Source organism: Leptonychotes weddellii, chromosome 12 (genome assembly GCF_054177405.1).
Source record: "Leptonychotes weddellii isolate Sample4059 chromosome 12, ASM5417740v2, whole genome shotgun sequence".
In the NCBI taxonomy this organism is placed as follows: Eukaryota; Metazoa; Chordata; class Mammalia; order Carnivora; family Phocidae; genus Leptonychotes; species Leptonychotes weddellii.
In genome coordinates, this window is record NC_138380.1 from 14034637 (window position 1) to 14053391 (window position 18755).

Below are 18755 nucleotides of genomic sequence, written 5' to 3' on the forward strand. Positions count from 1 at the left end.
GCATGCGTGTTGGAGGGAGGGAGGGCGGGAGAGGGGACTCCTTAGTGTCTCCTCATAAGGACACTAATCCTTTGGGATCTTGGCCCTCCCCTGATGACCTCATTTAACCTTAATTACTTCCTTAATGGCCCCACCTCCAAATACAGGCACACTGGGGGTTAAGACTTCAACATGTGAATTTGGGGGGGGACACAAACATTCCGTCCATAACAGAAGCCTTCATAGAGCAGATGACAATTGAAATATATCTTAAAAAGTTACCTAAGCAAAGGAGAACGGGGACGCATTCCATCCCCTAAAAAGGAATAGATGGGAAGGGATGGGATGACTTTCTGCATTTGGGAGACTACAAATAAATTGAGATAGCTGGAAAGTAGAAAGGGAAATGTGGAGTAAGGACACATCAGAGGGCTCGGATTTACTTTGTAGTTGATATGGAGCCACTAATTCATGTTAAGGTGGGAGCAGCGTTTATAGCCTCACCGGAAACAGAAAGAGCCAGGTGAGAGGGGCGACATCCTAAGTTAGCATGATAGCAGTAGAGGGGAGGCAGGACGGCTGGATTTGGTGCCCAGCTGTAAGGAATGAAGAAGAGCAGAAGGTGAAGCCTATTCAGCTGCTGTCCTGGCTTGCTGGATGCGTTCTTAGAGGGAACAGGTGTTGGGGGCAGGTGTGGAGGGACAGGTAATGGCTGGGAGCTGTTCATGTGTAGCTGGTCAGGAGCGAGGTCTCAGCGATGAAATGTTGGGACCCCTCAGCACAGAGGAGGAGCCAGAGCGTGAGGGTGTTAAATGATGTGGAGGAGACAGGAGGACTGAGCTGGGCACAGAACCCAGGAAACACCGCAGCTGAGGAAGCAGAACGAGAAGCCTGGGGAGGAGATGGGGTAGGAAAATGAGGACTACATCATGTCCGGAAGCCAAAGGAGGACTTGGGTACCAGCGTTGGTGGCTGCAGATGGGACTGAGAAACGTCAGTAGAATCTGGTCCTTGGGACAGAACTGGTGGCTTTGGTGAGAGGTTTCCCTCCAGTGGAGAGGTAGGAGCCTGAGAGAGTCCTCCCTCAGGACTCCGCAGGAGTGAATCCAGTGTCAAATGGAGCCAAATAGAGCGTAGGTACCCAGGAAAGGGGAGTCTGAAGTGTCAAAGCACAGCTTTCTTGCCTTTGTCTTGGGGATCCTGAAGTAGGTTTATTGATAAAATTTAGAGGAGAAACAAATGCAAAAGGGAAATATTAAAAAATACCAGATTATTTATGCAGAGACACATTAAAAATATATGGAGCCCACATGGTTGAGAGAGACAGAAGGTAGGTAGACCTATCTGGACAAAAGGAGCTGAACACTGAAGGGGTCGTAGGTTTTAGGTAAGGGAAGAGAAGCGGGAGGTGGGGGGGACGTTGAGGGGTTAGCCTGATGAACACTGTATTAATCAACTCTTAAATCTACTCAAGGTAGTTCATTTTAAAATTGGAATTTAAATTATTAAAAAAAAAAAAAATCCTCCACAAGTCTAAATACTTAGTCTTTTAGATCCTAGAGATGGATGAAGTTAAATAGCTCTTTTAAGAACAGCAGTGCGTGGAAAATAACTAGGTTTACCCGGCTAAGTTTAGCATATAAAGCTCTTTACTGAATGGCTTCTTTGTCAACCTCAGGCTGGAGGAGTTCAATTCCTTTTTATTTGGTGAATTCCTTAATTGGATTTTGTTTGCCGATCTTACTTTCTCACATTGTAAGATTTTAATAAATCATTATAATCATTCCCTTATGTCTTGCAAAAATAACCTTTCTGACAGTTCCCGAATGATTTTTTTTTCCCTGTGTTTGCATCATGGGATTATTAGTGTAGCTTACAAATGAATCAGAAAAGGCTGTGCAGCCAAGGGTATGTTTCCATCATTTCCTAGGCGTGAAATGGGGGCATGATAACCTGGAGCCCCTGAGGTCATACTTGGCTGGGAGGGCACAGCAGGTCTTGGCATATTATCTCCTGTCTGGATTATTGATGAGATGCTCTGCTTAGAAACAGGGGAGAGATCTCCTATCTGCTTGGTTATTAAGGCCTCTGCAGGAAACAGGTTTATTGGTGATATATGTACATTACTGATTCTACTGTGTTTTCAGCTCCAATCCCTCCCTCTTACTTAGGGTTGATGACTGGGTAAAGGAAGAACTTCTCATCTTGTGTAACTGATGTACTTGGTGAATGTCTGGTTTGAAGTCTACCTTTCCTAAGACCCTCCGATGCAAGGAGGAGGTCAGGGGTGTTTTCAGTCAGCCATTTAGGAACTGGACCAGGGACCCAAGGCTTTTCCTTCAAATGTGCAGTGTTTTCCAATTTGCTGCTTTCTTTGTGAACCCCAGCACTTAGAGTGTATTCCTTTACAGAGATTGAAGTCAGTTGTCTCTTTCTACAATTGCTGTCCACCTTCTTCCTCCCCCACTGTTCTCCAGGACATCCCTGAAGTGGGCACAGGAGAGGGGCACCTTCCCAAGTCTTGTACAACTTTCACTGCCTCCTTCTTGTTGGTGGAGATTTGGGGAAGCTGGGGTTACTTTGGGGAGTGGGATTTTCCAGACTAGACTTGTTTATTTGGCAACTCAGTGCTCTCAAATATTTAAAAGCATTCAGATCGATTCATTTTCAGGTTGTTCCATATGTGAGTAACCAAGCCAAAGATCTCAGTCTTCACATAGAAGTAATTTTTAGCCTGAAAAGTTTTGTCCACTTGCCTCTGTTTTCTGTCTCTTGTATCCATGTTTCTCTCAAATTAAAGGCCACCATCTTGAGGCCATTTGAAAACAAAACAAAACAAAACAGGCTTGGATGGGAAGACACCACCCTTCATCCGATCTTTGCTAGGGACTGTCCCCCTTGTTTGGGAGCTCATAGTCGGAGGTGTTGAGAAAGGCCTTGCGTCCTTATAATTTATATTTCAGTTTTGAATGGATTTTTGCTACTTGTAACAAACGGATTCCTGATGACTGCTTCTGGAGGCTGGAGGCCTTATTTTATTTTTCCTCTTTGTATCTGCAGGGCCTAACACGTACTCACTTACAGTCCACCCGGGTGCCGATTATGTTTTTGTTTACTTGTGCTGGTGTATCTATATGAAAGCTTATAACCAAAAATGCCCTTGAGAGCAGAATACAGAAATAAAGTGCCTGAAACACACACAGAAGAGAAAACAGATACTATGGGAGGAAGAAGGCAAACGTTTTAAAACATGTGTTGCTTGAGCTTTGCTGCTGCATCTGTCAAACGAGCCTCCAAGTTCCCGCACGAGTGGTATTTTTAATTTTGCTCCCAGACGGGGCGAGGCGCGCGCCTGGTCCTCTAGTCCTCCCAGCCCTCTGGTCCTCCCAGCCCTCTGGTCCTCTGTACCTCCCAGCCCTCTGATCCTCTAGTCCTCCCAGCCCTCTGGTCCTTCCAGCCCTCTGGTCCTCTGTACCTCCCAGCCTTCTGGTCCTCTGGTCCGACCAGCCCTCTGATCCTCCCAGCCCCCTGGTCCTCCCAGCCCTCTGGTCCTCTGTTCCTCTCAGCCCTCTGGTCCTCAGCCCTCTGGTCCTCTGGTCCTCCCAGCCCACTGGTCCTCCCAGCCCTCTGGTCCTCCCAGCCCTCTGGTCCTCTGGTCCTCCCAGGCCTCTGGTCTTCTGGTCCTCTCAGCCCTCTGGTCCTCCCAGCCCTCTGGTCCTCTGGTCCTCCCAGCCCTCTGGTCCTCTGTACCTCCCAGCCTTCTGGTCCTCCCAGCCCTCTGGTCCTCTGTACCTCCTAGCCCTCTGATCCTCTGGTCCTCCCAGCCCACTGGTCCTCCCAGCCCTCTGGTCCTCTGGTCCTCTCAGCCCTCTGGTCCTCTGGTCTTCCCAGCCCACTGGTCCTCCCAGCCCACTGGTCCTCCCAGCCCTCTGGTCCTCTGGTCCTCTCAGCCCTCTGGTCCTCAGCCCTCTGGTCCTCTGGTCCACCCAGCCCTCTGGTCCTCCCAGCCCTCTGGTCCTCTGGTCCTCCCAGCCCTCTGCCGCGCACCGGAGCGGCTCGGCGGTGCTGCTGCCTGGCCAAGGAGAAGCCGGCTCTCCCAAGGACCCGGGAGAAGCTGCCGTTTCTGCTTCTGCCATTCTTCGCTCAAAAGTTGGCAAATGCTGGTCATGTCGTGGGTCTATTTATAGTAGGCCCACGTCTAACCACCTTGTTCTTTTCTTAGCATCAGCTTGACGTGCCATCAATTATCCATGAGGTGAATGACAACACCAGGGAAGTTATTTGAGGCAGGTGCCCTGAGGTGAGAGGGAGGGGGCGAGGGTCACCCGGGGACAGCCCCAGAGGACAAGGGGAAAACAGACATTCCCTTGCTGCCTCGAAGCCCATGAAGGGTTCCAGACTGGGGTGGGGTGGGGCGGGGATCCTGAGCGGATAGCCCGCTGACTCCCACTCCGCCCTTCTTACCTGTGTCTGCTTGCATTTGAAAAGCCCATTTGAAAAACACGGGGAGCGGGAGGCGGACAGGGTGACCCCCTTCCTGAGAAGGTCATTTTGTTACACTCTCCAGTGCCCGGAGGGGTGGGGGTGAGGCCCCAGTGCGGAAGCTCGTGGGGGAAGGGGGGGCCAGGCGGGGGCTGGGCACCCTGCCTTCCACCTGGAGCATTTCTGGTGAGAGGCAGCCGCCCCAGGGACAGAGACAGGGCTGCCTCTCCGCAGGGGCACCAGCACCGCAACAAGACTGGCCCCCCCACCTCCCTCCCACACCCTCCCTTTGACCCCTCGGATTCCAGACTAGGTTTTGTTTGTTTTTGTTCTTGTTCTTGCTGTTGCTGTGGTTTTGTTTTTCCTCACTGACAATTTCGATTCCATGTTTGGAAACAGTTTCTCTTCTTCCTCCTCCAACTTTTTTTGTGTTTTAAATATTGTAACAGACACACTGATTGCCCCGCTTCAGTGGGACTGGCCCCCCCCGGCGTGGTCCTCTTCCTCAGCCGCCATTCCTTGGGGACTGTCCTGCAGGAGCAGGTGCAATTTGGGGCGGCAGCCGCTCTGACAGTGCTGACCCAGGAACTGAGTCGCTCCTGGAGGTGCGGGGGCGGGGGGACTTCTCTTCTCTAACCCCTCAGTATCGGCCTTATGTCCCTGCCTCTGCCCACCTTGGACTTGGTATCTGAATGAGAGGAAGACTGAGTTCCAGTCACAGAGAATAGAAAGCAAATTTGTTGAACATTCTATCAGCCTTGATTTCAGGTATAAACTGGCTCAGACTTTACACCCCATTCCTCTCTAAATTTTCGTAATTTCTAACATAAGAATAAAAAAAAAAATTTAAAATTAAAAAAAAAAAATAAATTTTTGTAATTTCCTTCTTCCAGCTTCCCTTCCATTTCTTTTGACCTTGAGGGATTAAACGGTCCCCTTGGTGTGTGCTTGCGGACTCCTGGGGGACAGGGCGGCGGGGTCCTGAAAGGCCTTGGACTCCTTGCGAGGTTCCTAATGATATGTGGAGGGCACTGCACGGTCCCTGGCAACCTCTCCCAGGGATCCCGGCTCCGACTCTAATACCATCTGCCCGGCTAATCCACTTTCCAGGCCAGTGTCTAGCGCCAGAGAGTGTCTGGGTCTTCGAGTATCCTGGTGCCATTTAAACCTCCTCCAGCTTCCTGAGGATCAGTTTGCAGCCTTTGTTATCTTTTGGCAGAGCCACCCTATCTTTTTCTTTCTCCTCTTCTTGGGGGTCAGACCACTCAAATTTAACTTGGTTTATTATTTAGGGACTTCATGGGGAGGAGTCGAGATAATCACTCTGAGTACGGAGCACCAAGCTTCCAGGTGGATAGTGTGTGTGTGTGTATGAGTGTGCGTGCTCATGTGCACTCAAGTGCACACTAGTGCACAAGGAACATACACATGAGTCCCTGAGTGCTACCATCTTGGAAAGATGAGTCCAGGATGGATGGATCTCTTTTGCAGAAGCTGCAGGAACCAAGAGAGGTGCACAACACCAGTGTCAGAGGTCTTAGGTGGCTGGTAAGTAACGAGGAACTTCCTCCTTTTTGTTTCTGTTCTAGGTTATAACAAAACATTTATTTGACAAATACTAGATCTTCCTGTTTCCTCTTCACAGACTGAAGTTTGTGAACCAGAACCCCATATTTATACCTGTGTGGGAGTGTGTGATCTGAGTTTTCTTTTTCTTCTTTTTTTTTTAATTGTTGATGATGTTATTCTCGAGTGGTGGGAGTTCACCACCCACAGTTTTGCATTGTTATTACTTACCCAACTTTTCTCCATTGTTTCCCCCAGCTTTTATTATCCAGGGGGAGATCTATTTGAAGATTTCTGGCTAGGGGTGGTTTGTTCTGGGGATAGGTTTTGGAAATAGCCAGATTTTTAGTCTGAAGGTTATTGTGGCAAGGCTTATGATTTTGCAACATATTGATAAACTGTATGTAGCTCTGTATTTAAATCCACAGTCAAACTTGTACATTGTATTAATACAATTAAATGATTGGCTAGCTCCTAGACATAACCAATAAACCAAGAGATGTCGCTTTTTTTGTTGTTGTTGTTATTACCATATTATTATTGTCTCTTTTCTTAACTTGCTCATTAAGCATCCATATAGGACCAAATCTTTCCCGTTGAGATTGGCAAAATGATAATAAATTGTTCTTATGCCTGTTTTTTTTGTTCCAAGATTTAACTTAGGAGTCTGGCCCACTGCCTATTTTTATAAATAAAGTTTTATTGAAACACAGCACACTCATATATATGTAAAAATACTGTCTGTGGTTGTTTTTGTGCTACAACTGCAGAGTTAAGTAGTTGTGACAGAGACTCTATGGCCCCCAAAGCCTAAAATACTTAGTATTTGACCCATGCTCTGGTTTGATTTCCTCTTTCACATACTTCCAAAAGATCTACAGTGACACTAAGTAGGGTGTCTTTAATGGAAGAATGAGTACTGTCTCTACTCAAGGAGATTCTAAACTGATCAAAAAAGGAGGAAAGATATACCTGAAACATGTATAAGAACATGTATGATAAAAATATATGAAAAGATACCCAGCAAGTATTTACAGGACCCACCCAGTGCAAGTAGCCTGTCAGGACTAGCAGATACTCAAGTGAACAGAATACAGTCCTATTCTCAGAGTTAACTATCTAATAGGAGAAATCTGCTAACATGACTGGAGTATCGGACAGGTTCTAATAGTGGCTATTGAAAAATATATGTTGTTATAGGACTCAAAGGAGGTAAAATGGCTTTTATAGCCCAGTCTAGTAGGTAGAAACTTTGGAATGGAAATTAAGAAGTGACAATCATGATTGCTTCTTATATCAGTAAAAGAGATCCTTATCTTAGTCTGTGGCTGTTCACTGAAATAGACCTTTGCTTCTATAGTAGAGGGAGTCTTATTTTTTCCAAAGACAAAATAGGAGGAATCTTAGCCAGTTATTTGGCATGAGATTCACAGTTATAATAGACTCAGAGATGCCTCATTTTAGGCCTTAGATAGGGACAAAAATATGATTAAGACCAAAGTTAGCCTGGACCTAGAAGTGACCCATAGAGATCATCTACTAATAGTCCACTCCTTTTACAGCTGAAGAAACTGAGGCTAAGAGATCTGGGTAGTTGTATAAAATTGTCTCTGGAGCCTAGGATTTCTGACTTCCTGGTGTTTACTAAATTTCCCTGTAGTTTTCTTTCCAATTTTTAAGCCAGATTCTCTGGGGATGTGGAGAACCTCTCAAAATTATCAGCATGAGGTCTTTATGGCCTTAAAGACCTTCATTAACATGTCAGTTCTTTCCGTGGTCCTCTCCAATCCCCAGAATCACAGATGGGGGGATAAAGTATTGACAAAGCCCCTTAGTACTCTCCCTGCTCCCAGCTGCCCTGTGGGACTACTTACAGGCAGACAGACCTTCTTAAGCTGGGCTGGGTGTTCTGCTCTGCTGGGATGCCCTCTGTTTTATACTGCTGCTGATTGGAACACCGACATGAGGGTTTATCAGTGTGGGGAGGAGGATAGGAGAGGGTAGCTGAGAAAGTGACCACAGGTAATAATGGGGGAGGGCTTGAACTTGTATTAACTGCCAATTAGTATTCATTGTTTATTTACTCGACAAGTGTTTATTAAGCACCTACTATATTCCAGGCTCTGTTCTAGGCATGATACAACAGTGGTCTAAACAGGCAAGGATCCTCCCCATGTGAGTCTCACATTTAAGGGTGCTTCACTATAGAAGAGTGTTTTTCATGGGGATGCAGCTTGGAATGTGGACAGGTTGAGGTGCTGCTGGACCTGGGTAGGAAGACCTGGGTCTGAGCCCAGCACTACCTCTTGGCCATCTCCATAACTCCGTGCATCTCTTTACTCGTTATCTCGTTTCACTGTAGCCGAGTCCCTGTCTCCGGAATACCTACACCCTGGTTCCTCTAGGACTAGGGTCTCCTCCCTGCCTTCTTTCCTGGTTCTACTAATTCTGCTTGACCTTAGGTTCCCCTTTTAGGTTCTCCTGTCACCTCTTTCTTTGGGGCCTTGGTGTCAGTTGTGTGTCCTTGTGCTGGCCTGTGTGGTGCTCTCCTCTGCTCTGCTCCAGCTTTCTGGTTCCTACCCAACCCCACTGAGCATGTTTGGCTCCAGATCCCACCCAGGGGGCAGCTCACCTCAGGGGAACAGCTCAACCCCTCGCTGTCTGCAATCAGGACTTTTGTCACATTCCTTCCACTTCTGGGATGGTATTTATTCACTGCATATTAATTCACTCATTTAACAATGTTTATCAGACATGATTCTAGACAGGGATGTAATGGTGAAGAAGATCAAATCCCTGTTCTCATAGATCTTATATTTGCAGATGAAGAATCAGAGTTGAATTTGATGAAGAACCAGGGACTGATTCCTCATATACCATGTGATGAGTTTGGAGTTGATAAACATCCTTTTTAGCTCAAACATCCATCCTTTTGGATGATGGATGAAAGAAGGAGAAAAAAATTTCTCCTTTTCAGTCTCTCTCTCTCTCATTTCCTTCTCTCTTACTTCCTCTGCCTACAGCTGATTGATTATTATATTCAATTAAAGTTATAAAAATGACCAGGATTTTTTTTAGGGTAACCTAAAAGAAGGAAAAGAGAAAGAGAGAGAAAAACAGGAATTCTTTAGATCCTAGATAAAATGGGCCTATTGGATAATGTAGTAGAAGTGACAGCCCTTTGATGCCTGTGATTTGGGATTTACCAGTGGTTTGAGTGGGGAGACTGCTTGGGGGAAAATTAACTGTCCACAGAAACAATGGAGGGTGTACCGCTGAGGGGAAGGGTATGGGAGGGCAGGGAGCTCCAGGCTCCTCACCTTGTTTTAGTGCTCTGCTCTCATACCTTTTACAAATGGAGGAAGCACAAGCAGTGCGTATTTTATGGTTTGAGCATGGAAAGAGAAGGCAGGAGAGCTGCTTGAGTTTATCTTAGGTGAACTTAAGAATCTTGTTTTACTAGTTTATTGATAATAAAACGGCCAGAGCTGGAAAAGATGATTAAATTAATAAATATTCGATGATCATTCTGGATCTGGCAACCATGCATGCCAATTTCAAATAATGTATTCTATTGTCTCCATAAATAATCCTGTCATCATAACCCGCATGTCAATATCTGGTTCAGAAAATACAATCAGTGGTTGCTATTATTATCTACAAGGCATGATACTAAATTATCTTGTCATCCAACTCGATTTTTATCATTATCTCTTTGGCAATTTTATTGGAAGAAACTAGGAACTCATAAATCATAAAAGGCTGATAATCCCAGGCATAATTTCCTTCTTTTACCAGGTGTCTTTAAGATGCCCTCTCTTGGGGCAACTTGGTGGCTTGGTTGGTTGAGCAACGGACTCTTGGTTTTAGGCTCAGGTCATGATCTTTGGGTCATGAGCTCAACCCCGGTATCTGCTCTGCGCTCAGCGGGGAGTCTACTTGAAGATTCTCTCCTTCTGCCCCTCCCCCACTTGTGTGTACACACTCCCTCTCTAAAATAAAATGAAATAAATCTTTTAAGAAACAAAAGACACCCTCTCTCAATTATAACTAATATTTTTCTAAAGGTTTTTAAAGAACTGGATCATGATTTGTATGATGAGATTATGTTGGGAATGGTGGGTTTAAAATGAATTTCTGATAGAATGTAAAGAGTATATTCCTTTGAGAAAATTGAGAACACAGGAAAACATACAGAAGAAAATAAAAATTCCCCATGGCTTTCCCTTCCCCGAGAAATAATACAGGAACGTAAGGGGAGATGAGGCGGAGATATTACCTGTCTTACGCTCTGTTTCTATGCCAAAAAGAGCTTGGCACGTAGTAGACCTGCAGTAAATATTTGTGCAATGAATAACTGACTGTTTTGTGTATTTCCTTCCAGTCTTTTTTTTCCCTACATACATATGTATGAAGATTATATAATAATTGCATTTACATCTTTGAATCATATTCTGTATTTCAGTTTTGTATGTCCCTTTTTTTCATTCCAACCATAGATGCATTCATATTCAGAAGTTCTTCGAGGGCTCAGAAGAAAAAACAATGAAAATAGCATTACATATGAAATAATTTAAGAATGTTTTGTTTATATCTCAACTCCTGGTGATTAAGAAATCTGAAGTTGGTACTTTCCTTTTGGGCCTTACTTCACCATCTATAGAACTGTATTTGTGGAACCCTCACTTAGGTGCAGATAGTCACTGTTGGATGATGAGGATGAGGCAAAGTTAAGAACTCAGATTCTGGAGTCAGAAACACCCAAATTTGATTTTTTTTTCTCTCCTAAAGGACTAGATTAGGTGACCTTGGAAACGTATCTTGTATTTTATAAATCTTATTAGCTTGTCCATAATGTGGGTTTGCATTTGTTAGATAGGCTAGCTAGAGTATATTGCCATAAAAAATAAAGTTTGGAGGGATGCCTGGGTGGCTCAGTCAGTTAAGCATCTGCCTTCGGCTCAGGTCATGATCCCAGGGTCCTGGGATCAAGTCCCGCATTGGGCTCCCTGCTCAGCGGGGAGCCTGCTTCTCCCTCTGCCTGCTGCTCCCCCTGCTTGTGCTCTTTCTCTGACAAATAAATGGATAAAATCTTTTAAAAAAAAATTAATCCTGGAATTGAATGGGTTTAGGACCATGAGAGTATTTTTCATTCACACAAGTCCAAGCCAAGTCTGGGAGGTGGGGAGCAGGAGGGGGGGGTGGAATGCTCTCCTCTTTTGAATGACTCAAGATCCGGGTTACCTTCTTCTTGTGATGCTGCCTTCCTATCTCATCATGTGATCTTTAATGTGTCTGTAGCAAAGGAGAAGAAGGTCTGGTGATGGCACCCAGCTCTTAGCTGCCTTGACATCAGAGTCACACATTAGATACCTCCGCTCACATGTCATTGGATAGATCTCGGCATAGTGCCGCACTTAAGGAGAGGGGCTGGAAGTCAAGTTTTTGGATACCTGGGAAGAAAAGGAGACCCAGGCATGGGTAAGCACTGCTAGTTTTTACAACAGAGCCTAATAACAATAACTTCAACAAACGTAGGTATAATCCAAACCTTCACCAGCCCGTGATAAAAAGAAGTGATTACACTCTGTTTTTTAATCTTAAATTACTATGCCAAGGAACCTTATGTGCCAAATTGCTAGAAATAACTCCCCGCCCCACAAAGTACCTTTCAGTGATTTTGAGGAGTTCTCAGGGTCCTGCTCCTGGGTATTCTCCGAGACGTCTTTTAGACCATGAGGCTCTCAGTTCATAGGACCCTACTGAAGCCTTGAGGTTAAAGCAAGCAAGACCTAGAGAATAGCTCACACTCGTTACCAGACGTGTTTGGACTCATGGAGCTTCAGACCAAAACCTAACTTCAGAAGCTCCTGTTCTGCTAATTTGGGGCTCATTCCACCTCTCCCCCTCTACAGGGACTAATTCAAGCCTCTACATGCTTGAGAGTCCAGACCCTTCGTGGCCTGGGGAGAGGGCGAGGAAGACTTCCCTGCCCTATTTTAAGGCATTAAAAAAACCCCAAACTAACAATAACAAAAAAGTGTATTCTTCCCAGGATGACTGCCAGTGAGAAACTCATTTCCCTCCAGGGGAGATTTCACAGTGTGTCTTGGCCCCATAGCCCTGAAAATATAATGTAATAATTCACAGTGCATCAATCCAAATCTGGATTATTTGCACTCAAATCACGTCACTGTGGAATCCAACAGCCTATCCAGATTGTGCTTGATAAAGTCTGGATCACCTTCCTGTGGCTTTTCCTTCAGGGGATGGGGAGGGAAGATGGGCTTTACCTCCCCCCTGATATTCTAGCTTCAGCTCCATCTCCTGAGAGCAGATATCTGGACAAGCATGGTATCTCTCTCTCTTATTTTTTTCCCCTTTTAAGTAGGCTCCACACCCAGCATGGAGCCCAACATGGGGCTTGAACTCATGACCCTGAGATCAATACCTGAGCTGAGATCAAGAGTCAGATTGTTAACCCATTGAGCCACCCAGGCAGCCCCAAGCATGGTATCTCAAGAACAAACCAGAATTTCAGGGATTGATCAGTTCTAAATCAAACTTTGGGAAAACAAAAACAGAAACAATTCTACATCTACGGACACAGTTCTGTTAATAGAGCCAATTCACATTATTAAATAGGTACCTAATATGTTAGTCTGAAGTTTTTACGCTGGGTTTCTTTGGATTCAGGCTTTCCCAAGAAGAATGGGAAGGTACTTGTTGCCTTCCATCTGTATGAATGAAAGGCTCACCAAGATAATCCTTTCCATAACAAAGACTAATTCTGCCCAAAAGACCAAAAAATACATTCTTCACTTTCTAAGGCAGAATCCCACCAATGGATGTTTTTACAGCTTCATGTCAATTTTATTTATTTATTTAATTTTATTTTGATTAATTTTTTTTTTAAAGATTTTTATTTTATTTTTATTTGACATAGAGACAGAGAGCACAAGCAGGGGCAGAGGCAGGGAGAGGGAGAAGCAGACTCCCCGCTGAGTAGGGAGCCCGATGTGGGACTCGATCCCAGGACCCCGGGATCATGACCTGAGTGGAAGGCAGCCGCTTAACCAACTGAGCCACCCAGGCGCCCCTATTTTAATTAATTTTTTAAAAAACATTTTATTTATTTATTTGAGAGAGAGAGCGCACAAGCAGGGGGAGCGGCAGGCAGAGGGAGAAGGAGAAGCAGGCTCCCCACTGAGCAAGGAGCCCGATGTGGGATCATTACCTGAACTGAAGGCAGATGTTTAACCGACTGAGCCAACCAGGTGCCCCTCATGTCAATTTTAGTCTAGTTCCCACCAGAACTCCCTAACAGTAGGTATTATGATTATAATGAAACAGTTTTACTCTTTCCTTTCTTTGTCTTTCCCTGCATTCGTTTATTTAATAAACTCTATTATACATAAAACTTTAATCTTGCTAGTGGTTCCTTCTGGGGTCAAGCCTTTTTTGCTCACTCACACACTTCATTTTTCCTTCTCAACTTCAATTTTTTTGTAGTAACTTACTGTCTTTCTTGTGGTAATATTGAGTAAAACATAAGCTATTTATATACCTAGGTCTTCATAATGAGCATGTTTGTGGTTTGCCTAACAATCTTGTCACTTGGGTCGACCTGTTTCTGCAGGTGGATCTGTGTGTGAAGGTCCTGGGTGACTGTGGGTCAGAGTGGAGGTTCCCACTTCCATGGGTGTTCTCTCTCTCTCTCTCTTTTTTTAAAGATTTATTTATTTATTTCCAGAGAGAGACAGAGAGCACTAGCGGGGTGGGGAGGGGCAGAGGGAGAAGGAGAGAATCTCAAGGAGGCTCCCTGCTGAGCGGGGAGCCCTCCTTGGGACTCGATCCGATCCCAGGACTCTGAGATCAGGACCTGAGCCAGAACCAAGAATCAGACGCTCAACTGACTGAGCCAACGAGGCGCTCCTCCCATGGGAGTTCTTGTGTGCATGTGGCCAAGACCCTGGGTCCCAGACCAGTTCCCTGGATCTCCTTTAACTGAAGCTCTATTTCTGCCCAGAGCGACTCACATCACTGCGGCTGCTCCCAATGCAAGGGGACCCCAACTAAGAAGGATTTTAAAGTTCTAGATCCTTTTTTTCCTCCCCCTTTTGGAGGTAACAGCTCACCCAGCGCTGCCAGAGCTGACAGAATTGGAATGGCAGTAGGTGGGTGAGGGGGGTGGGGGTGGCAATCATCAGTTTGGGAACAAGCTCTGAGCCAAAGAACTGCCTTTGGCATATAAGAACAATATGAGAGAGAGTTTGTCTCTGCCTCCTTGGAAGGAGCTATGCTATAAATCTGACTCAAGCCAGGAACTATTTATGGGAGAGCATTATTAAAGAACCGATATTTGGTTTTTCAATTAGTACGGGCTCGGCGAGATTATGAGATGGGCCCCTAAGACCTTGTTCACGGGTAATTTTTCTCCAGCTATCCATAAGGCAAATCTAACTTCTTTACAGCCATCTTTTTATAGGAATCCAGGTTATGCTTATGCATTGTCTCAGCAGATGTAAGAACACTAGCAAACCTGGAGCTTTGTTACTAGATAGCAGCCCTGTGGTTTGGGGTGGTGCTAGCTAGCATCAGGGGGGGGTTATTTGTTTTAACCAGTGACTGTGCTATCCCTAACCACCCAGTGTCGCAAATTCATGAACTTGGAATGAGCGTCCAAATTTGTCGAGAGAGTTATCATAACTAGATTCAACCCCGGAGCCCATAAGGGCCTTCACTCTCAGGGGTTCAAATGGTGGTTTGGGTACACAGGTGGTCATGTTTGGCAAGCAGATGCCACATAGATTCCGCACCTGTGGTTGGTTTGGTCTTACCAGTCAGGCACAGATGCCTCTTGGAGCACCGCATTGTGCTTTTGGATGAAATCTTCCTGCATCAGCCATGACCCCTCTGCGATCCTAACAAGAAGGAGTCCGTGTACAGAGGGATGTGACATATTAAGAATCAGAAGCTGGGATAAGCCCATAGGAATCTTGTGGGATTAACTTTCTTCTTTAAGTTGGGAAATGTTTTCTTACATACCCCCTTTTCAAATGGCAGCATTTCACTTGTCCATCTGCATTTGCTCTAACGATTGCAAATGTCAGGTTTGTGTGAAGAGGCAGCTGTGAAGCTGCTGGAATGAATAATGCCCCGGATATTTCTGTGCAGACAAGAGTGCCTATGGCAAGCTGACTTTCCCACACGTACTGCCTTTTACTAATTAAAATCAAGACGACTTGTGCAGTAAGACCTTTGATGTGCACAGCACCTGCTGAATTGATTTTTCTCCTTTTTGGTATTGCTGATCGGGGGGAGGCAAGAAAGGATTGCTGAATGGCTTGCACCAGGCTGCGATGGTCATGTCCTACCTCGCTGGGACAGGCTCTTCATTGGCCTGTGGAAATGTGTTTTTCTATCTCAGAATAACCCTTCAAGGGGAGATGATTATTAGCCCTTTTTATACATGGGGAAATTGAGGCTCAGAGAGGTTAACGGATTTGTCCAATGACACAGAGTGTGACAGACTAGAATTTGGACCCAGAGCCACCGCCGAAGGTCATTCTCCTCCCGCCGTCATAGCCGCCTACAAACAGGGTATGGTGGGAGGGTCCGGTCGGCTCCTGCATGAAAGCAGCCTTATTCTGTGTGGATTTAGTTGATGTTGGATGGGTATTTAAAATTATAGTCATAGGCTGAGCATTGCGATGCCAGCAAGTCACGGGAGCTTTCCAGAGTTGTTTCTTTGGTGAAATATTTGCACAGCTCCTGAGCACACGGAGCAACCACACCTGGGGCTGATTGTTGTGGAGGGGGAGAAGGATTGGGCCGGTCGAGGTAATTGCTAGTCTCCATTACCTACAGTGAGACATTGTCTGATTCTCTAGTTTTGAGGCAGGGAGGAGTGTTGGTGGTGAATCCTGGGAGACAGCTCGATGCATGTTCCCTCTACACCCTGTCGCTGCTGAACTCTTTGCTGGGGGCTGAAACGGAAACAAAGGGTGGCCCGGTGATGCCCCGGGGAGTTCCTTATGCAGCCTGACCTCAGGCGTCCTCCCTGTGGAAATTCCTCCCATCAGACATCTTGCATTCGTGCCAAACAGCACTGATTCAGTCTCCCTTTTCCCCCCAGAATAATGTGGATAAAATCAGAAGCAGGAGATAGAAGAAGCTGGTCCTTCCTCCAGAGTTAATAAACTAAGATCTTTTCAATTTGTTTCCCAAGACTGCGGATTTCTGCAGTATGTCTCTCAGGCTGCATAAACAGAATTTGGGCTTCGATTTCTCAGAGTCCTTAATTTCTAAATTCTCTCACGGGGCTTTAAGGAGAGGTGACAGCCAGATTCAACTTGGCTGTGTCATACTGTGGTGGGTTTGCTCTTCGACTTTATCCCAAAGCAACTGATTGGTGGATGCTGTCTGTGGCAGTTAGATGCTGCTTCTTTCCTCCACCAACCTCGAAAGCTGTGGTGGAGTGGAACCACTGGGCAACACCAGGAGGAATAATCCAAAACTAGAGTGGTTGTCACTAGACAGAGAGAGACCTCAGTGTCACCTTCCCTGGACTGCGCGTTCCGCCCCACAAGTCGCAAACACAGACTGGAAAGCAGCTGTTCACTCTCATGTGCTCTATGGGCAAATAGGAAAAAGAGGGAAGGAGGGACTTGGGAGGCATATGACCCCAACTAACTTCCTCTGGACTGTCTGGCGGGGAAACGCCACGGGGAGGAGCTAGGATACATATTCATGTCAAAACGCAGCACTTTTTACACGTGCCCAGAACGTTCATAGTTCATAGCCACGTCTCATTGGCTGTTCTGACTCTGTCATGTGTTGGCTAGATGGGTCAGGAGGGAGGAGATCTGAAGGCAGCCCCTTGGGAAGCTTGCAGGAGAGCCACGGCTCAGTCCACAGAGAAGTCCCACAGGAAGCCTCTGTGATCTCTACTTCCTGCTGGCTTGTTTTTCTTTTCCCTCTTAAGTCACACTGCCGCTCTGAAAAATCCAGGAAAGACTAAGCTTTTTCTTATCTAGAGTTTTAAACATGGAAGGAGGCTTAGAACTTATTTTGTTCATTTTTTTTTTTCATTTTAGAGATGAGGAAAATGAGACCCAGGGAGATGTGACTTTGACAAGATTGAACAATGCTGAGGTCCCAGCTAGTCTATAAAATACCTGGTGTGAATTTACAAAAAAAACGCACCATGCGAGAACACAGCCTTTCGGGCACATCGCTTGGCAAGCTGAGATGTCTTTGTGCAAAGGCAGAGATACCCTTCTTTCAGATGGACACAGAACTGTGTGGGGCACGTGGCTTAGATGACTGAGATAGGACGGATTTGAGGTCCTGATCCCCGATTTGAGATGCACTGACTGCATATTATACGAGGTGGCTCTGTACCATTTTCCCAGTTCATTTAAAACAGATTTGGATGGAAAACATGACCGAATGAGGGAGTCAGCTTTCCATTAGGTAGATGAGAGTGTCCATATGTCTGCTAATTGCCTTCATTTGGCATAAATCAAGCAGACTGGGGGCACAAGGGGGTAAATCTTTCTTTTTTTTGCAGTGATAGGCATGAATAATTACGATGAAACCAGGCCTGCATGTATGGGTTTGACTGATGATGGACGTTTTCAAAATCAGAGCAAAGAAAAGAGACTGAATGAAAGTCTGGCAAACTTCACAATGAATATCTAGTGAATTGGATGTGAAAAGGAAAGGAAAAAAACTCTCACCTTTTCAGTGTATTAAAAAAAGAGTGTTCATGCAAGACAGGGCTGGTCAATTTGAAGAACTCTTTTCCAAGCTTATATCAATACAAGAGGATTTTCTCTGGGGGCCAGAATTTGAATGGACAGGCGGGTTGGTGTCAGTGGTTGGATGATTAAAGCTTATAAACATAACCCCCCTCCAGCCACATGACTACAAATGCATTTTACTAATATGACATTTTATATTGGAAGGTAAATGTCACTATAACATTTACAAGTAGTAAATAATTCTTTGGTAGTGAAAATAGCCCTGCATCACAGTGACTAGACCCTTCATGTAAATGAACTTTGAGTAGTCCAACGTTTCCTTTCGTATAACTCATTACTCTTATAATGTAAATAATTATTTGTAGGTATGCATTTAATGCGTGTCCCCCCCACCCCCAGTAGCTTGGGGTCAGGATGGCACAGTGGCTAAGGGTTCAGACTCTGAGGTCTGGTTTCAAATGCCACTTTTGTCACTTAGCAGCTATGTGACCCCGGTTACGTTACTTCATCTCTCTGTGTGCTTCATTCTGCATCTGTAAAATGGTAATCATCATAGGACATATTTCATAGGGCTGTATGTTGGGTGTATTACATGAGGTCATCCCTGTGATTGCTGAGCACCATGCCCAGAACCTGGAAGTCCTTAGTAGAAATATGGGTGGCTACTGTTGATGGAACTGTAAGGGACAGTCTCTGTCTTATTCCCTCAGTTATTCCCAGAGTGTGGGGCACATAGACAAACATTTGGTTGAATAAATTAATGGTCTCGTTTCTTCATAGCTCCACTGCAGTGAAGCCTCAGATTGCCAACGATGTTATGTGTGAAATTAGCTCCCATGTGGCTGGGCCTTTTCCGCAGTTGGTTTATCTGTTCTGTCACACTTCATTTAACTCCAGATTGATCTGCCCTCACCGAAAGACGGTAATCTATAGGGGGCTTGAGCTCTGGTTCTTAGCTTC

At 45.4% G+C, this 18755-nt stretch overlaps 1 protein-coding gene across 2 annotated transcripts in view; it reads left to right on the forward strand.

Moving 5' to 3' along the window:
• Positions 1-18755, forward strand: part of DGKI (diacylglycerol kinase iota) — a 426631-nt gene that overhangs the window by 80368 nt on the left and 327508 nt on the right. The gene's annotated exons all lie outside the window — the stretch shown is intronic.